The 8,337-nt window shown below is 41.8% G+C and overlaps 2 non-coding genes across 2 annotated transcripts; one reads left to right on the plus strand and one right to left on the minus strand.

Annotated features, from left to right (window-relative positions):
• Window positions 1-332: 332 nt before the first annotated feature.
• Window positions 333-439, minus strand: LOC148553701 (small nucleolar RNA R71). Its single transcript, XR_015892752.1, has one exon. It is a non-coding gene; the product is annotated as a small nucleolar RNA R71 (small nucleolar RNA).
• A 4,599-nt stretch (window positions 440-5,038) lies between these two features.
• Window positions 5,039-5,142, plus strand: LOC148553702 (small nucleolar RNA R71). The gene has a single exon (XR_015892880.1). It is a non-coding gene; the product is annotated as a small nucleolar RNA R71 (small nucleolar RNA).
• Window positions 5,143-8,337: the final 3,195 nt, after the last annotated feature.

Here is an 8,337-nt window from a genome sequence, read left to right on the forward strand (position 1 = left end):
GAAACTGTGGAAGTAGCATCCAACGGCCAACCATACATGCCAACAACTTTGAACTAAAGCCACAGCTCATCACCCTTGTTCAGAATAATTGTTCATTCGGAGGAAGTGTCCAAGAAGACCCCAATCAACATCTAACCACCTTCCTGAGGATATGCGATACTGTGAAGTCTAATGGTGTTCATCCTGACACTTATAGACTACTTCTGTTCCCTTTCTCACTCAAGGACAAAGCATCTAAATGGCTGGAATCCTTTCCAAATGAGAGTTTAGCAACCTGGGAAGATATGGTGAATAAATTCTTGGCAAGATTCTATCCTCCTCAACGGATCAACAGGTTGAGAGCTGAGGTACAAACCTTTAGGCAGCAAGATGGTGAGACTCTATATGAAGCATGGGAGAGTTTTAAGGACCTGACAAGAAGATGCCCGCCAGATATGTTCAATGAATGGGTACAGTTGCACATTTTCTATGAAGGTCTTTCATATGAATAAAAGAAGGTAGTAGACCACTCATCCGAGGGATCTCTGAACAAGAAGAAGACCATTGAAGAAGCCATAGATGTCATTGAGACTGTAGTTGAGAATGACTATTTCTATGCTTCTGAAAGAGGCAACACTAGAGGAGTGATGGAGCTGAACAACGTGGATGCACTGCTAGCTCAAAACAAGATGATTACCAAGCAATTAGCTGACCTCACCAAGAAGATGGAGAGGAATCAAGTAGCAGCAATCACCACTTCAGTAGCAACTCAAGAAGGAGTGAATGAAGAGGCAGAGGGTGATCAGGAACAAGCCAACTACATTGGAAATTTACCCAGGCAGCACCATGACCCATACTCCAAAACATATAATCCTGGTTGGAGGAATCACCCAAACTTTGGGTGGGGAAATTAACAGGATCAAGGCCAAGATCAGAGACGCCACAACCCCAGCAACAATGCAACTCACCAACATTCCACACAGAGATCATATCAGCACCCACCTAACAACACACCTCAATATCCATACCAAAGTCAAAATGGCCCTTCTCACCCCTCCAATCTTAACTCACCATCATCTGAAGAAAGACTCTCCAGGATTGAAACCCTACTTGAAGGCATATGCAAGGAAATTCAAGATAACAAGGTGTTCAAAGAGGAGGTGCGAGCCAATATCAAGAATTAGGGAGACACCATCAAGAGACTAGAATTTCAAGTGGGGTACCTATCTGAGAAGATTCCCAAACCTACTGATAGCTTCCCAAGTGACAGAGAGAAAAATCCGAGAGGTGAAGCAAAGAAAGTCAGATGGGAAGATTGCAAGATGGTTACTATAAGTGATAAGGAGACTGAGGAAGAGCTGAACAAACCATCAAAACAATCTGAAGATACATCACCAGGAAAGCAGGAAGAAAATCTTCAGGAAACCACAATTACGCAGAAAGAGTTGCTGAGGCTCTATGCACCTTTGCTGCAGTTCTGTCCCCTCCAAAGTGCCCGCCATAACATGAACCGTGGCAATTCCACAGGACTTCTCTTCCTTCTTCTTCCGAAACACATCTTCAAAGGATTCCATCTGAACATTTCTTGAAGAGATATGGCTCGTCCCAGATAAAGTATTTTGCATCATTCATGAGCTTCCTTTTTTGATGTTTATTGATCCCTGGGGGTAATGCCCCAGTTGCCTTGAAATTTTCAATATCTGCAAACCATGGTGCTTTGTGAACTGTCATCAACTGCTCATCAGGGAAGAGCTCGTTCACATTTGTATCATTTTCTCCACCTTGATTATGAGGGATTCTGGATAGGTGATCTGCCACCTTGTTCTCCACTCCTTTCTTGTCTCTGATTTCAATATCAAATTCCTGCAACAGTAAGATCCACCTTATTAGTCTTGGCTTTGATTCTTGCTTGGCAAACAAATATTTAAGTGTTGTGTGATCTGTAAAGACAATCACTTTAGCACCAATGAGGTATGATCTAAATTTGTCAAATGCAAAAACTATTGCTAGCAACTCCTTTTCAGTAGTGGTATAATTTCTTTGTGTTTTATTAAGGACTTTGCTAGCATAGTATATCACACGAACTAGGTTATCTTTCCTTTGTCCTAACACTGCCCCAACTGTAAAATCATATGCATCACACATCAATTCAAATTGTAGGTTCCAATCAGGTGGGGAAATGATAGGAGCAGAGGATAACCTCATTTCAAATGTGCAAATGCTAGCATGCATGTTTCATCAAAGATAAATGGTGTATCAGATACAAGGAGATTGCTTAAGGGCTTGGCTATCTTTGAAAAATCTTTAATGAACCTTCTGTAAAAACCAACATGCCCTAAAAAACTCCTAATTGCCTTGACATCACTGGGTGGGGGTAGTTTTTCAAAAAGTTCTACTTTAGCTCTATCAACCTCAATGCCTTGGTGAGAGACCTTGTGACCAAGGACTATTCCTCCTGTCACCATGAAGTGGCAATTTTCCCAGTTCAAGACCAAATTGGTCTCTTGGCATCTTTTCAATACCAAGGCGAGGTGATGTAGGCAACTAGGAAAGGAATCTCCGAATACCGAGAAATCATCCATGAAAACTTTAATGAATTTTTCTATCATATCTGAAAAGATAGAAAGCATGCAGCGTTGGAAAGTTGCAGGTGCATTACATAGCCCAAATGGCATGCGCCTATAGGCAAACACTCCATACGGACAAGTAAATGAAGTTTTCTCTTGGTCTCTGGGATCAACCACTATTTGGTTATATCCTGAATAACCGTCGAGAAAACAATAATATGCGTGCCCTGCAAGTCTTTCCAACATCTGATCCATGAATGGAAGGGGAAAATGGTCTTTTCGTGTAGCCTCATTGAGTTTTCTGTAGTCTATGCACATCCGCCATCCTGTGACGGTCCTTGTAGGTATGAGCTCGTTCTTCTCATTGGTAACCACAGTGATTCCTCCCTTCTTGGGCACAACATGTATGGGACTAACCAAGGGCTGTCCGAAATTGGGTATATGACCCCTCCTTGCCAAAGCTTTATAACCTCTTTCTGTACCACTTCCTTCATGATTGGGTTCAGCCTTCTCTGGGATTGAATGGATGGCTTAGCATCATCTTCCAACAGTATTTTATGCATGCATATGGCTGAACTGATTCCCTTCAAGTCAACAAGGGTCCATCCAATGGCATCCTTATGCTCCCGCAGCACCTTGAATAGCTCGTCCTCTTGATCTTGACTGAGGGATGAATTTATGATCACTGGGTAGTTTTCATTTTCTCCTAGATATGCATATTTGAAAGTGGGTGGCAGTGCTTTGAGTTCAAGTTTGGGTGCTTCTGACTTTTGGTTCCCTTCCTTTGGTTCATCTGGTATATGTGTTTCTGCTGTGGTCACCTCTTCACTTGATTCAGATTCTTCCTCCACTAATCTCTCGTCCTCTTCAGGTTCTTCTTCTTCAAAATTCTCCTGCACTTCATCCTCAAGTGCATCTAACCTCATGCATTCCCCCAATTGTTATGGTGGGTAACTCATGGCCTTGAACACATTGAATGTCATCTTTTCATTGTGTAATCTCAGGGTGAGGTCACCCTTCTGCAAATCAATGACAGCTCCAGCAGTGGCCAAGAATGGCCTTCCCAAGATGATGGAGGTCTTGGCGTCCTCCTGCATGTCCAGCACCACAAAATCTACTGGAAATATGAAATCTCCCACTTTTACTAGAAAATCCTCTATTATCCCGTGAGGGAATTTGAACGATCGGTCTGCCAGTTGTAGGGCCATTTTTGTTAGTTTAGCCTCCTCAATTTTCATCTTTCTCATCATAGCTACTGACATCAAATTGATGCTGGCCCCTAAGTCACAAAGAGCATTCTCTACTGTGATTTTTTCTATAATACAAGGGATCTGAAAACTCCCAGGATCCTTCAGTTTCTGAGGTAGTTTATGCTGAATGATAGCACTGCACTCTTCAGTTAGTATCACAGTCTCATTGTTCTTCCAGCTTCTCTTCTTAGTCATTAGCTCCTTCAAAAACTTGGCATAGAGTGGCATTTGTTCTATGGCTTCAGCAAAGGGTATGTTGATTTGTAGCTTCTTGAAGATTTCCAAAAATCTCGAGAACTGGTTGTCATCTTCCCTTTTCTTCAATAGCTGGGGATATGGAGCTCTTGAGATGTTCAGTTGTGGTATCCTTTTTTCTTCCTGCAGACTTGGCGTGGGAGGTTGAACTCCATCTTGCTCTTCTCCCTTTTCATTTGAGCCTTCTTCTTGTGGTTTTTGGGGACATTCCTTCAGTTCCTTCCCACTCCTAAGTGTGATAGCTTGACACTCCTCCCTTTTGCTTGAATGAGCATCATAGCAAAAGTTGTGGTTAGGAAGCTGCTTAAACAGATAGCTGATTTGTGTCTCCAGTTTTTTGATGGCAGCATTTTGATTCTGCATGTTTGACTGCACTTCCTCTCTGAATGCTTTACTGTTTCGAATGTCTTTGCATACTCCTTCAATTAAGGTTTCGATCTTAGAGAGCTTGTCATCAATTGATGGGTGATTCGGAGCAGATGTGCTGTTTTGGTTTTGATAGGCGTGTGGAGAAGTGTTGTTGTTGGAGTTGTAACGTCTCTGGTCTTGGTTTTGATCTTGCTCACTTCCCTACCCAAAGTTTGGGTGGTTTCTCCATCCAGGGTTGTACGTCTCTGGTCTTGGTTTTGATCTTGCTCCTGACTACCCTCTGCTTCTTCATTCACTCCTTCTTGGGTTGTTGATGAAGTGGAGATTGCTGCTACTTGGTTCCTCTCCATCTTCTTGGTGAGGTCAGCCAGCTGCTGGGTATTGAGCTTGTTTTGGGCCAACAGAGCATCTACATTGTTTAGCTCCATTACTCCTCTTGTGTTCCCTCTTTCGGAAGCATAGAAGTAGTCGTTCTCTGCTACTGTTTCAATAACATCTATGGCTTCCTCAATAGTCTTCTTCTTATTCAAAGATCCTCCGGATGAATGGTCTACGGCCTTCTTTGACTCATAAGAGAGCCCTTCATAGAAAATGTGCAGCTGCACCCATTCGTTGAACATGTCACGTAGACACCTCCTTGTTAAGTCCTTGAACCTCTCCCATGCTTCATATAGAGTCTCACCATCTTGTTGCCTGAAAGTTTGGACCTTAGCTCTCAGCCTATTGATTCGTTGAGGAGGGTAAAATCTTGCTAAGAATTTATTCACCACGTCTTCCCAAGTTGTCAAGCTTTCCCTTGGGAAAGATTCCAGCCACTTGGTTGCTTTGTCCCTAAGTGAGAATGGAAACAAGAGCAGTCTATAGGTGTCAGGATGAACACCATTAGACTTCACTGTGTCACATATCCTCAGGAAGGTGGTTAGATGTTGATTGGGGTTTTCTTGAACACCTCCTCCGAACGAGCAGTTGTTCTGAACAAGGGTGATGAGCTGTGGTTTAAGTTCAAAGTTGTTGGCATGGATTGTTGGCTTTTGGATGCTACTTCCACAATTGCCTGGGTTTGGATTGATGTAAGAGCCCAAAACTCTTCTATCCTCCCCAGCATGATTTGCTCTACCTCCTCCCCCATGGTTGTGATCTTCTTCTTCATGATGGTTTTCCATGTTGTCTTCCATGTTTGGTTCAAAGAATTCCTCTTCTTCCTCAGCACCAACCACTTTCTTTCCTCTTGCCTTCCTCCTTAATCTAAGGAAGGTCATCTCAGGTTCAGAATCAAAGGAAGTAGAAGCCCCGCTTCTTCTCCCTGTCATACAACCATCAAGTGCAAGCAAGAAAAGCTAGGTGCAGAAAGTATTTGTGTCAGAATTATTGTTAGTTGTGGGTGATGCAATATATCAAACAGTTAGTGGGTTAGCAAATAGAATTGAAAATAACAAAGAAAAACAAAAGAGTAGAAGGGGAAGGGAAGAAGTTTAACTAAAACAAAAAGTAAATCACTTAAACAGAAAATGAAATTCACAAAATAAAAATGCTCAATCTAGTGATCTTCCAATTTAATCATTGTTGATGCACAATCAATCCCCGGCAACGGCGCCATAAACTTGATGCGCGGAAAACTTGTCTCACAACAAATCTCCCTTCGGCAAGTGTACCGAATTTGTCGTCAAGTAAAAATTCACAATAGAGTGAGATCGAATCCCATAGGGATTGATTGTTCAAGCAACTTTAATTAGAAGAATGTTCTAGTTGAGGGAATCCAGAATTTGGGTTGAGAGTTGCAAAAAAATGACTGAAAATAAATTGCAGAATTGTAAATGGGAATGGGGGATTTGCTCATAAAAGTAAATGGCAGAAATTAAAGAGAATAGGTAAGATCAGAGATGGGGAGTTCATTGGGCTTAGGAGATGTTGCAATTCTCCGGATCAAGTTCATTTTCATCTCTTCCTCAATCAATGCACTCATTGATCTCCTTGGCAATCTTAATTGATTGAATTACAATTTCTTGCAATTCAATCTCTCAAGTCTTGATCAATAGCCAATTCCTTGGTCAATTGCTCATGAGAAGAGATGAAGTATGGTCACTGATTATACCACATGCATTTCCCAAATCAAGTATTGAGAGGGTTATAGTCACATACCCATCCAAACCCAATTTGGTCCAGCATGAGAAAGCATTTCTAGCTTGATCTCTTCATTCCTCTTTCAAGGTTCAAAAGAGATCCAAGTTTGAATAGCTTCTTTTCCAAGATAACTACTCAATTGGATGAAGATCGACAACTTTCAAGTAAAATCAAGAGAAAAGATAGAAGAAGAATAATGAAAATTAGTATTGATCCATCAAATTACAACAGAGCTCCCTAACCCAATGAAAGGGGTTTAGTTGTTCATAGCTCTTGAAAATGAAAACAAAGATGAAGAATACATCATAGAACTAGAAATTGCAAAGAAAGTAAAATACAGAGAGTAATTCCCTTTTTCCAGCCTCCAGAACTCCTTAACAATTCAAAGCTACTCCTATATATACTATTTCTCTCAGCTTCTAGTTGGCTCTTCAAGTCTTGGGCCTTTGGATCTTGAGTTTGAAGCAGTTCTTTTCTTCATTTGGGCTTGGCTTTACTTGCAGAGAGAAAGTGCTAAGTGGGCAAAGACTTTAGCTCAGGGCGTTAGGGGTGTTAACATTTAGTGAAAGTATAAGTTCGAGAACGTTAGTGACACTTAACATTTTCACTAACGTTCCAATGTACCCCTTTGCCTCACGTTAGAGCCCACGTTAACTAGGTTAACGTGGCTTCTAACGTGGCCTTGCCAAACTTCGGGAACGTTAGTGACACTCAACATTGTCACTAACGTTCCAGTGTGCCCCTTTTTGCTTCACGTTAAAGCCCACGTTAACTAGGTTAACGTGGCTTCTAACGTGGCCTTGCCAAACTTCAAGAACGTTAGTGACACTCAACATTGTCACTAACGTTCCAATGTGCCCCTAGATCTCACGTTAGAGTCCACGTTAACTAGGTTAACGTGGCTTCTAAGGTGGCCATTCTTAGCCATCCCAACGTTAGTGACAATGTTGAGTGTCACTAACGTTGGCTCATCATTCATTCCTCATCGTTAGCTTCCACGTTAACTAAGTTAACGTGGAAGTTAACGTGGCTCTTTGGGGGGTTGTGTGGTTGCTTCCAACGTTAGTGACGATGTTGAGTGTCACTAACGTTGTCGACAACTCTCACTTCTTACGTTAGCTCCCACGTTAACCAAGTTAACGTGGGAGTTAACGTGGTGTGTTGCATCCTTAGGCCAACGTTAGTGACAATATTGAATTTCACTAACGTTGGCTTCTCTTCCCCCTTTAACGTTAGAGGCCACGTTAACTAGGTTAACGTGGGCTCTAACTTGGCCACTCATGAGTGTTTGCCAACGTTAGTGACAATGTTAAGTGTCACTAACGTTGGCTTAACCTCCCTTCTCCATGTTAGGGTGCACGTTAACTTAGTTAACGTGACTCTTAACGTGGGCAATGATGGCTTTGAGAGTGTTATTGGCAATAACTTTTCTCATTAACCTTGCAAGTTACCTCCCTTTCCTTGCTTCCTTTGGTCCTGAAATCAAGCAACAGAGTGCATCAAAGTTCTAGTCCAAGTCATGGGTAATACAGCATACAATTTGTCACTAAATTCATGTAAAATCCTCATGAAATAATGTAAAATACACAATGTATGCTTGAATCAAGGTGTAGGTGAATATCTACCCAAAACTAGCTTATTTCCTAAAGAAATGCATGAAACTACCCTAAAAGCAGTAAAGAAAAGGTCAGTGAAACTGGCCAAGATGCCCTGGCATCACCATCCTATCTCAGTTACCTAAGATTTTCACCATCAACAAAGTTCTCTGCCTAGAACATGTGGAGATCATTGATGAA

Source organism: Arachis ipaensis, chromosome B7 (assembly GCF_059453495.1).
Source record: "Arachis ipaensis isolate K30076 ecotype BB chromosome B7, ASM5945349v1, whole genome shotgun sequence".
Taxonomy (NCBI): domain Eukaryota; kingdom Viridiplantae; phylum Streptophyta; class Magnoliopsida; order Fabales; family Fabaceae; genus Arachis; species Arachis ipaensis.